Raw genomic sequence first — 13,805 nt, 5'->3', positions numbered from 1 at the left:
GGGACACTCTTGACAAGAATGTTGAGGGAGGACCCGGTTTTGCTGTGCCCGGGGGAGATACTATGTATACTCAACAGGGTATCAATGATTCCTTCTGGACTTACTATACCATACTATACGGCAAGTCATCCCCACTAGACAATACACTGATAGATGCATTTTTGGTGGATCTACCCTATCCCCAGATCCCTGCAGGAGCACGAGACAGTTTAGCAGGCCCCATCACAAGAGCTGAAATAAAGACCACTATCATTGGACTCCTGTGTAATAAGACACCGGGACTGGACAGCCTACCAGCAGAGTTCTGCAATACTTATTCCGAAATCTTAATCCCACAATTAGAAGCCCTTTACAGCAGCTCACTGGAATTAGGCCACCTGCCAAACAGGGTCAAGACTGATTTGCATATGGCCATGTCTGAACTGGGGTGGCTTGGTGAGCAAAATAACGAATCCAAGCTCACTAAGCGACTGGAGTCAAGCAATCCTGGCTGAAGACGGCTGATAGCCAGAAACCGGTCCTAGGATGTTTGATTCCGGTCCAGGGAAGACATGGCTTAGCAGTTAGGGCTGGACTGTTCCCATGAGGCACAGGGTCAAGACTGATTTGCATATGGCCCTGTCTGAACTGGGGTGGCTTGGTGAGCAAAATAACGATGGATTAAACCCAGATCTGTGACAGGGGGTGAATGTTTTGCCATTGTGCAACATTCCGTCCATCATCTTGTGTGTTTTGCTGTTCACCCTATGTGGGAAGGGTATGCCCAGACGTGGGTCCCCTGCTCACTAAGCCACTGGAGTCAAGCTATCCTGGCTGAAGACAGCTGATAGCCCGAAACCGGTCCTAGGATGCTTGATTCAGGTCCAGGGAAGACATGGCTTGGCAGTTCAGGCTGGACTGTTCCCATGAGGCACAGGGTCAAGACTGATTTGCATATGGACATGTCTGAACTGGGGTGGCTTGGTGAGCAAAATAACGATGGATTAAACCCAGATCTGTGACCTGGGGTGAATGTTTTGCCATTGTGCAACATTCCGTCCATCATCTTGTGTGTTTTGCTGTCCACCCTATGTGGGAAGGGTATGCCCAGACGTGGGTCCTGTACTCACTAAGCCACTGGAGTCAAGCTATCCTTGCTGAAGACGGCTGATAGCCACAAACCGGCCCTAGGATGCTTGATTCCGGTCCAGGGAAGACATGGCTTGGCAGTTCGGGCTGGACTGTTCCCATCAGGAGACTCCACCACATAATGGCAACCAATCCAGACCATTTTGCAAATGCTGGCTGCATAGCACTCAATCTTCGACAAGCGTTTGACACACTCTCATGGGATTATATGTTTTAGGCTGTTGTGTGTTTCGGGTTACCCCGGGGATACATTCACTGGCTGTGGCTATTAAACGAAGCCCCCATGGCTAGAGTCCGGACAGGTGGCCATATATCGAGTGCGTACCCAATATACAAAGGCACTCACCAGGGATGTCCCCTAGCCCCATTGTTGTTTGTGTTAGCGCTGGAGCCACTGGTGCTCCGGCTGCATCAAGAAGCTGATCACATTCGGATACCATCGGGCAACTCAATACATTTGATATCTTCATATGCAGATGATATAATTGTCTACGCGCAAGACCTCCTGGGTGAATTAGACCCTATACCTAGAAATTTTGCATCATTTGAATACATATCTGGCCTTGCTATAAACAAGTCAAAATCAAATGCCTTATTTTTTCAAAACCTCACACGCCCTGAAATGATCAACTTTGGTCTGCACTTGGGCATCAACATATACCGATCCCACGCAGATATGTTGGAGGGTAATCTAAGTAGGTCAATACGGAGATTACGCTTGAAAATCGCTTTCTGGACCTTGCTCCCACTCTCGACAATAGGTTTTGTGGCAGTGTCAAAGATGGTGGTCCTCCCTCCACTCTTATATTACTTTACAAACCTGCCGATCATAGTACCGCCGGCCATTTTTCACACACTGGATACTGCACTTTTGGACCTAATCTGGGGGGTGGGCAGAAGAAGAATTAGTCTTAAAAAATTACAGCTGGAATTGCGCAGAGGGGGACTGGGGGTACCAGACCTCCGAGCATATTATATTATACAATTGCAGTGGCTGTCCTACTGGACTGCAGGCTGCAATATACAGGAGATAGGATATACAGTGCAAAACATTGATCAGGGAACCCTATACACTCTGCTGATGTACCACCCCTACTGCAGACGGCACAGCTATGCTGGAGGAAAGCATTACAATACATGTCCCGCTGCCCCTACTACACGAAAAACATACCACTACTTGGGATACCACTACCCACTGGAAGTCTTACGAGGCACAGGATTAGGGCATGGTCGGATGAGGGTGTGGACACAGTTGGGGCACTTTTTAACACCAAGATTTTAATGGCTAAAGAAAATTTTGTACGGGGTACCAAATCATCTATACAAGCTACATGCGCCGATCCTGCACTATGTGAAAAAACACTGGGCCATCCAGAGAGAGGAGCCCTGATCGCAGGAATTAGTCAAATCGCTGTACTTCATGGGACAGGGAAGTCATCTCATCAAATGCTTATATGTGGGAACACAGGCACACGCTGTGGTGTTTTTTGATGCATTACAATCAATCAATCAATCGTGGGTTTGTTGAGTGAGACTACTCACCCATAAGGATCTCAAGGTGCTCAGGGGGTGGAGGCGCAGGGTTCAGTCCATCAAGGAGGTGGTCTATCGAAGAGCCATGTTGTGAGGTCCCTCATGAAGTTGGGGAGTAAGGTCGTTTGACTGAGGTGGAGTGGGAGGGCGTTCCAGTCTCTGGCTGCAAGGAAGGAGAAAGAGCAGCCTACTGATCTCGAATTCCTGGTGCATGGGACCACATCGTAGGGGAGCTGGGCTGATCATAGGGCCCTTTGAGGTGCATGGAATAAGAGTCGGCTGTTCAGATATGCTGGCCCGGTATTGTGGAGGGCCTTGTGTGCGTGGGTGAGGATCTTGAAGGTTATTCTTGCCTCGATGCACCCAGTGGAGTGTGTGCAAGTGCTAGGTGATGTGGCAGTGACGTGGCAGGTTGAGGACTAGTCTGGCAGTAGCGTTCTGGATGTTTTGAAGTTTGCAGGTGAGGTTTTTGTTGAATCCGACGTAGAGTGTGCTGCTATAGTTGAGTCAGCTGGTGACGAGAGCGTGTGTGATGGTTTTTCTGTGTTCGAGGGGGATCCATTTGAAGGTCTTGCATAGGAGGCATAGGGTGTGGAAGCAGGAGGATGCAACAGAGTTGATCTGGTGGTCCATTTTGAGTTCGGAGTCCAGGATAACCCCGAGGGTGCGTGCGTGGTCCGTGGGGGTGGGCAGGCTTCCTAGGGCGGGTGGCCACCAGGTGTCTTTCCATGCATTGGGATGTGGGCCCATGATGAGTACTTCTGTTTTGTCCATGTTAAGTTGTAGGCAGCTGCTCTACTTCCATTTGGTAACTGCTTCCATGCCTTCTTTTTTTTTAAAACATCTTTTAATTTTATTAAACGTTGCGATAATACAGTAAAAGGCCGTGAGGCCACATGATTATCAACACTCATACCAAAGGGAGTGTATACATAAGACACATATGTTACTGTAGTGTGTATTAATCGGTGGGAATAAGATCAGTGTCCAAATTAGTCCTGCGCAATTCGACAGATGGAGACACATACAATTCACCACGGGAGACATTCCATTTAGTACATTTATAGTCCCACTTTTTGGGGCTGTCCCCATGTTTAAAAACATCCTTTTCTGCAATCATCGCAGTATCCAGATCATTGGGCCATTTTTGATATGTCGGTAAATCCCCGGTCCCCCACAGTTGAGCAATCTTCCTCTTGGCGAGGGCAAACCCCAGTGATGCCCATGTGTGCTCAGTATGTGTCAGATGGGGAACATCGTTTACGACGCGGTTTTTACACCGCAGTGCCTTTACCCCGCAGCTATTACAACGCAAGTTGTTACTACGACTTGCGCTGGATGGCGCTGTGGGATAAGGAATCTTGCAATTTTATATTCCAACACCTTCCCTACTGTTACGGGGACTGGTGTTGGAATATAAAATTATAAGATTCTTAAATCCACGCCCTCCAACGCAAGTCGTTGTAACGACTTGCGTTGTAAGACTTGCATGGTAAAGTCATGCATTGTTACAACATGCTTTGTAACAACGTACATCCGTGTCAGATCAATGGCTTCCCAAACATTTAGGCCCCGATTCACAGAACTAACTTAAGACAAAATCCTAAACTTACTACCATTTTGGTATTCACAGAAGGCACCTACTCATTTCGGTATACACAGAAGTTAGGAGTCCTAACTTTAGGACTCCTAAATGCCTTCTGTGAATACCAAAAGTCTTAAAGTTAGGATTTTTCTCAGTTTAGGAGTAGTAAAGTTAGGACTCCTAACTTTAGGACTCCTAAATGCCTTCTGTGAATACTGAAAATCTTAAAGTTAGGATTTTTCTCAGTTTAGGAGTAGTAAAGTTAGGACTACTAACTGTAGGACTTTTAAATGGCTTCTGTCAATACCGAAAGTCTTAAATTTAGGATTTTTCTCAGTTTATGAGTAGTAAAGTTAGGACTCATAACTTTACTACTCCTAAACTGAGAAAAATCCTAACTTTAAGACTTTCGGTATTTACAGAAGGCATTTAAAAGTCCTAGAGTTAGTAGTTCTGTCAGGGATCTGGGGGTGCCCCGGTGTGGATTGACTTCATCAGCTTCAGTGTGTCTTCGGTGGTGAGGGTTGTCCAGCTGTCAATCGTTGGCTTCAGGGTGTCGGTGGTGGTAGGTGTGGGTTCTGTGTGTTGGCTATCTTTATCGAAATTGTTGTAGATGTTCTTGATTTTTTGGTGGAAGAAGGTGCTGAGTCTGTTGCAGAGGTCTTGTGAGGGAGGAATTTCCGTAGACTCACTGATGGGTTGGGCGAACTCCTTGATGATACTGAAGAGTTATTTGCTGTTGTGCATGTGTGTGGAGATTCTGTCTTCGATCGCTTTATTTCTTGTGTTCCTGATGAGTTGGTGGTATGCGTTGGTGGTGGCTCTGAAGTTGTTGTGGGCCTGTAGAGTTGGAATGTCTCCAGGACTTTTTGAGGTGGCGGCATGTGCTTCTGGACTCTCAGAGTTCGCTGGCTTTCCTGGCATGCTTGTTGTTGTTATTCTTGGGGGGGCTAAGGTGTAGGCGCAGTCGGAGATCCATCTGTGCAGGTTCAGGCTGTGGTGTTGGGGTCGTCGTTGTCTGTAGTGGTTGGGGTAGAGTTGCAGAGTGTGGTGGTGAGCTGGTCATTGGTGATTTTGGTCAAATTTTTTCGTAGGAGCAGGTGATGGGTGTTGTGGATGGTGGGTGTACTGAATGTGAAATGGATGCAGCGATGGTCTGTCCACGGGAGTTCGATGGTGTGGCTGAAAGTGATGGACTTTCGTGATGTGAAGATAGGGTTGAGGGTGTGTCCTGCTGAGTGCGTGGGTTCAGTCACAATCTGGCAGAGTCCAATGTTGTGGAGGCTGTCCAGGAGGGATGTGGTGTTGGGGTCTTGTTGGTTGTCAAGGTGCAAGTTGAGGTCTTCCAGCAAGGTGTAGTTGGTGGACGCGATGGCCTGCGGGGTGATGCTGTCCGTGATGGCGTTTTTAAATGGTCTGCGGGGTCTGGGGGTCGTTAGATGAGGGTTCCCCGGGGGTGGTGGCAGGGCTGACCTGTATCTTGAAGTGTAGATGTTCCATCAGGTCTGTGGGTTCATCAGAAAGTGTGCTCAGCCAGAGGGTGGAATTGTGGACAATGGTGATTCCACCCCCCCACAGGGCGGTTGGGGCGGTCCTTCCAGAAGATCGTGGATCAATGGTGATGTCAGGTCCCGACGTGGTGTTGGTCCAGGTTTTATTGAGGAACGCAACGTCCAGGGTGGTGCTGTCAAGGAGTTCCCAGATTTCTGTGGCGTGTTTGGGGAAGGATCTGACGTTGAGGAGGATACATTGCAGGTTCTTTGGTGCGGTTACGTTGTTGTGGGTCGGTTGTGCTGTGTCCGTGGTCTTGGCGGTGCTGCAGGAGTAGTGGCAGCAGTGACAGCTGAAGGCTCTGCAGGTATCGGCTGGTGAAGTTAGCTTGCAGTTGTTGTTGCGACCTGGATTGAGTGCGTAGAGTGCAGCTGGGGTGTAGCGTTGGCAGTTTGGAGGTCCAGGGTTCCTGGCGCTGGTCGTGCTCGGATCATGGATGGGTGCAGACAGACTTGCCTTTGGCGCGCCTTTGGCACCCAAATGGGTGGAGGATGCAGGGCGGGAGATAACAGACAGAGAATGGGTGGACATACTGAAACACCCTAAAAAGTGAGCAGGAATGCAAAGTTTAAATTTATACAATGCATAATATTACATAGGGCTTACCTTACACCACACCGCCTTCAACAGACGCCTTCAAAAGATGCAGTACCACTGCCCTGGATACCACTTGGCGAAAGCAGATTTAGCTCACATGTTATAGGCATGTACGCGCCTGAGGGGGTTCTGGGGAGAGGTCCGCCATTACGTAGAAACAACTACACACTTGAGTATCGAGGACTCACTGCTGGAGTCATTGAGTCAGAAACAATTTCCCTTTCGGTTGTTTAAAGCATACTCTCATGAATCAAACACCACAGTCATGCTCATTCAAACACACCACCTGCAATCGTAGCAGGAGCCAAAATTCAATATAAAATAATGTATTAAATAAATCATTAATTAATGTTCACAGAATTTAAAAATACAAAGTATGCAATGAATCAAGTATCAACACAGCATGTAAAAATATTCTTCAATAGGTTTAAATAAAACTAGGAGAATACAATTGATCAAAAAATGTAAACACATGAAGAGCACCAAGTGCATTATTAGAAAAGCATAACAGGTTCAATACTCATTGATGTTTATTATACCAGTCAGAACCAGTTCGACTTGATACTAAAAACAAGTAGTGACACGTTTCGGTGATATAGAATGGTCCGGCCACCTTCTTCAGGCTTTGAAATACAATACGGTGTCTCCCAACACTTTCATCAGAAATGGTGATGAAGAATTTATAATAGGGGATCTGTCTCCTCCCAAACAGTATATCATCTCTTTCACGAAATCAATAGTCATAGATAGACTGGAAACAAGGAAGAGCTCTCACTTCTATCCTTTAGAGGGGCCAATGAATATGTAACCCCTGACAATTCTAGCACTGGTTAAAATTCTATTTAAAAATAGTCCCCAAATGTTTTCACAGGGCTTCTGTTATAGCCACTATTCCTTATCAGAATGCTGGTTGCCGGGACTAAAAAGCCTCCAGACGTATTCTGGTCGTATTTGGTTTGAGGATCGCTGCTGGAGTGCATGCTGGGTCTCAAGAGGCGGTCCGCCTCCCATAAAGTCCAACTTTGTTTGCTTGACCTTGCGGTTATTCTGGCAAAAAAGTCCATAAATATGAAAGTACAGCCATCCGCCCGGAAGAGGCATGGGGGTTACAAAGTTAGCAGATATCTATGGAATAGGATGTAATGTTGGAAGCCTTTAAAGGTGTAACCCCTGATCACCCATCTTGTACCCCGAACACACAGTAGATTATTTCGGCACCATGGCGCGCAAGAACACACTGTGTAGCTGACTAAAGCTGGGGGACACGACTACAATAGCCGGTAGTCTCATGCTAATGACATAGGACGGTAAAAACAATTCAGTCTGGAACAGAATGTTAGAACGTTGGTGGGAGAGGGATTGGGGTTTTACTTAGTTCACGTTAGTTAGGAGTTTATCCATATATAAACATCTGGATAAATTGAGTTTTCCAAAGTACATGTTTACGTGGTGTGAGATTTACAGATCGTATAAGTGTCTACTATACACTGCAGACAGGTGATGTTATATCAACAAATTAGATATGTAAAAATTTAATAATAGAAATGTGATAATCCTTTGTATTGGGAGTTAATGGAAAACTAATAAAGTATGTTTAACAAAAAGACACCTTTAGGAATCCAGAATGGGTTGACTTGCATGGCTCTCACTTGTTTGTTTTACCCAGAATCCATTACAAATGTCAAACTTTGACTAAAAACCAGATTTAACTCACATTATTGTAATGGAAAGTTCTGGAACCTGTGGGGGGGCACAGACTACCTTCCACCCAGCAGTCCCTTAAGTCTTCTGATACAAATGGTGCCTCACTTGTGTGGTTAGACCCAGTGCTAGCAACAGGAAATGTCCCAAAACGCACCATGGCTACATCAAATTTTTCCACTCAAAACTGACCCATTTTTTGCAGTGTGTAGATTTGCATTTTGAGTCCAAACTCAGCCGGTACCTGGGGAAACTTAGCAAACCTGTACATTTTGTTAAAGTAGAACCTAGGAAAATCCAGTATGGGTTGACTAGTGAGGCTTGCTAATTGAGTGAACCTTGTTTGTGTCTGTTTTTCAGGACATTGTAAAAATGATCATCTTTGGTGTATCATATTCGGCTAAAGGAGTATTCAATTGGCCAGTATGAAGAATGTTTTATATATTTCTGAGTCATATGGACAGTTTTGATAGTATTATGGGCACCTTACTAGGAGTCTACTAACGTTGTAGGGTGCTCTCTATTTTATGATCTTTCATTCCTTTTGCTGCACATAAACAATCATTCACCGCAATGCAGGCTCCCTTGCACTTAAGCACCTCCCCTGCATTAGCACTAGGCAGCTTAATTTAGCGCCACCATGAGAGGAAACGCAGTGGCGCACCACATATTTGTAAATACGGTGCATCCCTGCATTTTCAGGATGGCGGAGCATGGGGTTAGCAAATTTTGCTTAACACCATGCTGTGTCATTCTGTTGTACATATGCCCCTAAGTGTTGAAATGAATAAATAAATAAATATTCATTCGTGACAACGTTTTCATTTGTAACCTGTTGTCATGATGGCCGATTTACAAATCCAATATCCTATTACTTCAGCTAGACCATTCTGGTTGAGGGGATATGTAGGGTCTGTGGGCTTTCCAAGAACTCGAGGTACCCAGAGTCAATAACTGAGCTGCACCTTGCAAAGGTTTTTCATTGTGTACGGAGTATAGAGCAATTCATATGGTAAAATATAAAAGTGAAAAACAGGTATCAAGGATACCTATGTATTATTTATTATTTATTTATTTTAGAGTTTTATATAGCGCCAACAAGACCCAGAATCGGGTATCAGGGCACTTTACAAAATCAGAGTAAGAAGAGAACTTTTGCCAACAAGATCCGAGAGCATATCAAAACATTTTTAAAAGTTTAGGCAAGAAGCAGAGTAAGAATAAAACTAGTTGCTAAACATAGCAGATATAGTAGCAAGACATTTTTAACATCTTTCATCATGTAGCAGAAACGGTGATAGAGATGGTTTATACATAGCAGTAGGAGCAAGTTAGCATACGAATAAGTCAGAGAGGCATAGATGTCAATATGGAGGAGTTTGGAAACAAGTTTGAGGAAGTGTACGGGTACCGTGCCTTGTAAGTCCTTGAAATGGCTGGTGTGCTAGTAGGGCACCAAATGGTGAGGCATGTGTAGAGTTGAGGGAGGAATTTGCTCATTAGGAATGATTTTGCTTCCCTTTTGAATAAAGGTGTCGACAAGATTTTTCTGATGCACGGAGGTAGAGATTTCCAAATTCTTGATGCCGCTTCTGAGAACGCTCTGTCAGACGTTTTTTTCTTACTGAAACAAGAGAGTTTCAAGAGTAGGTTGTCTGAGCTCCTAGAGTGTCTGTTGCCTCCAGATAAAGTGAGTTTCTGGGAAAGGTGCTCGGGGTGTTGTGGGGGAGAGCTTTATGAGTAATGCCGGCCATCTTCAGGTGGATTCTGGCTTCATGGGTTAGCCAGTTGAGCGCCTTGAGGTGTGGAGATTTATGGTCGAATTTCCTAGATCCTGTTAAGAGTCTTGCTGCTGCGTTGAGACACACTTTTAGAGGGGCTGTTGAGGTTTTGGGGAGCTCATAGAGAGTAGTACAAGCGTATTCCAACCTCGATATGACTAAAGCTTGAACTGCTGTTTTGAGGTCAGGGCTCTCGATGAATGATTTCATTTTTCTGAGATAGCTGAGGTGAAAACAGGCATTTTAGTCAACAGGTTGATGTGTTTGCATGTTAAGGTTTTTATCCAGTGTAATTTCCACCAATTTGGAGGAGTCCACCAGAATCAGCATGCAATTTAGGGGCATGATCATCTTGGTCCATTCCTTTATCTTCAGAGAGTTTTTATGAGGAGAGATTAAGAGAAATTCCGTTTTTTTGCACGTTAGTTTGACGAAGTTGGTCGTTAGCCAGTTGACAGTCTTTTTGAGAGCTTGATTCATTATCTTTATCACTTCAATGGACATGATATTGATGTAGATTTGAGTGTCGTCCGCGTACATGTGATAAGAGGTGTTCGACTGCTGTAGTAGATCAGTTAGTGGTTCTACGTAAAGGTTGAATACCGCTGGGGATAAGGTTGAGTCTTGAGGTACTCCTAGTAGATTGGGAGAAGCGGCAGAGAGATGTTTGTTCACCATGAACACTTATGTTCTGTTTTCCTGAAAAGATTTGAACCATTGAAGGACTGTGCCTGAAAAGCCAATCCTATTTTCCAGCCTTCTTAGATTTTTTTTCATGATTGACCGCGTCGAAGGCTGAATAGAGGTCGAGCAGGACTAGTAGACATGTTTCATTGCTTGCCAGTTCAGACTGGACTGTTCCTATGAGGCACAGGGTCAAGACTGATTTGCATATGGCCATGTCTGAACTGGGGTGGCTTGGTGAGCAAAATAACGATGGATTAAACCCAGATCATGTGACTGGGGTTGAATGTTGTCGTATATCAATGGCGATGTCAGGTCCCGACATGGTGTTGGTCCAGGTTTTAGTGAGGATTGCAACGTCCAGGGTGGTGCTGTCAAGGAGTTCCCAGATATCTGTGGCGTGTTAGTGGAAGGATCTGACGTTGAGGAGGATACATTGCAAGTTCTTTGGTGCGGTTCCGTTGTTGTGGGTGGGTTGTGCTATGTCCGTGGTCTTGGCGGTGCTGCAGGAGTAGCGGCAGCGGTTACAGCTGAAGGCTCCGTAGGTGTTGGCTGGTGAAGTTAGCTTGTAGTTGTTGTTGCGACCTGGATTGAGTGCGTAGAGTGCAGCTGGGGTGTAGCGTTGGCAGTTTGGAGGTCCAGGGTTCCTGGCGCTGGTCGTGCTCGGGTCGTGGATGGGTGCAGTCGGACTTGCCTTTGGCGCGCCTTCGGCACCCAAATGGGTGGAGGATGCAGGGCGGGAGATAACAGACAGGGAATGGGTGGACATACTGAAACACCCTAAAAAAGTGACCAGGAATGCAAAGTTTACATTTATACAATGCATAATATTACATAGGGCTTACCTTACACTACGCCGCCTTCAACATATGTACCTAAAGATGCAGTACCACTGCCCTAGATGCCGCTTGGCAGAAGCAGATTTAGCTCACATGTTATGGGCATGTACGCGCCTGAGGGGGTTCTAGGGAGAGGTCCGCAATTACGTAGAAACAACTACACATTTCAGTATCGAGGGCTCACTGCTGGGGTCACTGAGTCAGAAACAATTTCCCTTTGGGTTGTTTAAAGCATACTCTCATGAATCAAACACCACTGTCATACTCATTCAAACACACCACCTGTAATCGTAGCAGGAGCCAAAACTCAATATAAAATAATGTATTAAATAAATCATTAATTAATGTTCACAGAATTTAAAAATACAACATATACAATGAATCAAGTTTCAACACAGCATGTTAAAATATTCTTCAATAGGTTTAAGAAAAACTAGGAGAATACAATTGATCAAAAAATGTAAACACATGAAGAGCACCAAGTGCATTATTAGAAAATCATAACAGGTTCAACACTCATTGATGTTTATTATACCAGTCAGAACCAGTTCGACTTGGTACTAAAAACAAGTAGTGACGCGTTTCGGTGGAATAGAATGGTAAGGCCACCTTCTTCAGGCTGTGAAATACAATACGATGTCTCCCAACACTTTCATCAGAAATGGTGGTGAAGAATTTCTAAAAGGGGATCTGTCTCCTCCCAAACAGTATATCATCTCTTTCACGAAATCAATAGTCATAGATAGACTGGAAACAAGGAAGAACTCTCACTTCTATCCTTTAGAGGGGCCGATGGATATGTAACCCCTGATAATTCTAGCGTTGGTTAAAATTCTATTTAAAAATAGTCCCCAAATGTTTTCACAGAGCTTCTGTTATAGCCACTATTCCTTATCAGAATGCCGGTTGCTAGGACTAAAAAGCCTCCAGACGTATTCCGGTCGTATTTGGTTTGAGGATCGCTGCTGGAGTGCATGCTGGGTCTCAGGAGGCGGTCGGCCTCCCATAGAGTCCAACTTTGTTTCCTTGACCTTGCGGTTATTCTGACAAAAAGGTCCATAACTATGAGATGGAAGTCGGCAAAACCTCCTTCAATATACACCTGGCACAGTGAATTGTTGCGTTGGGGGGGGCTGAAAGTGCAGCTATCCGCCCGGAAGAGGCATGGGGGTTGCAAAGGAAGCAGATATCTATGGAATAGGATGTAATGTTGGAAGCCTTTAAAGGTGTAACCCCTGATCACACATCTTGTACCCCGAACACACAGTAGATTATTTTGGCGCCATGGCGCGCAAGAACACACTGTGTAGCTGACTGAGCTAGGGGACACGACCACAATAGCCGGTAGTCTCATGCTAATGACATAGGACGGAAAAAACAATTCAATCTGGAACAGAATGTTAGAACGTTGGTGGGAGAGGGATTGGAGTTTTACTTAGTTCACGTTAGTTAGGAGTTTATCCATATATAAACATCAGGATAAATTGGGTGTTCCAAAGTAGATGTTTACCTGGTGTGGGATTTACGGATCGTATAAGTGTCTACTATACACTGCAGACAGGTGATGTTATATCAACAAATTAGATATGTAAGAATGTAATATTAGAAATGTGATAATCCTTTGTATTGGGAGTTAATGGCAAACTAATAAAGTATGTTTAAAAAAAAGACACCTGGAGGAATCCAGAATGGGTTGACTTGCGTGGCTCTCAATTGTTTGTTTTACCCAGAATACATTACAAATGTCAAACTTTGACTAAAAACCAGATTTAACTCACATTAATGTAATGGATAGTTCTGGAGCCTGTGGGGGGGTCACAGACTACCTTCCACCCAGCAGTCCCTTAAGTCTTCTTATACAAATTGTACCTCACTTGTGTGGGTAGACCCAGTGCCTACAACAGGAAATGTCCCAAAACGCAACATGGCTACATCACATTTTTCCACTCAAAACTGACCCATTTTTTGCAGTGTGTAGATTTGCATTTTGAGTCCAAGCTCAGCCGGTACCTAGGGAAACTTAGCAAACCTGTACATTTTTGAAAACTAGAACCTAGGAAAATCCAGTATGGATTGACTAGTGTGTCTTGCTACTTGATTGAACCTTGTTTGTGTCTGTTTCTCAGGACCTTGTAAAAATGATCATCTTTGGTGTATCATATTCAGTATTCAATTGGCCACTAGGAAGAATGTTTTATATATTTCTGAGTCATATGGCCAGTTTTGATAGTATTATGGGCACCTTACTAGGGGTCTACTAACGTTGTAGGGTGCTCTCTATTTTATGATCTTTTATTCCTTTTGCTTTTCCTCCTTCCCCGCATTATACTAATTATTTTTATGTTTCTTATGTACCTTAGCTTATCCCATGATGTTTTTCTCTCTTGAAGTCTACCTCTTTGCCAG

Source organism: Lissotriton helveticus, chromosome 1_1 (assembly GCF_964261635.1).
Source record: "Lissotriton helveticus chromosome 1_1, aLisHel1.1, whole genome shotgun sequence".
Classification (NCBI taxonomy): Eukaryota; Metazoa; Chordata; class Amphibia; order Caudata; family Salamandridae; genus Lissotriton; species Lissotriton helveticus.
This window is presented reverse-complemented; position numbering follows the sequence as displayed.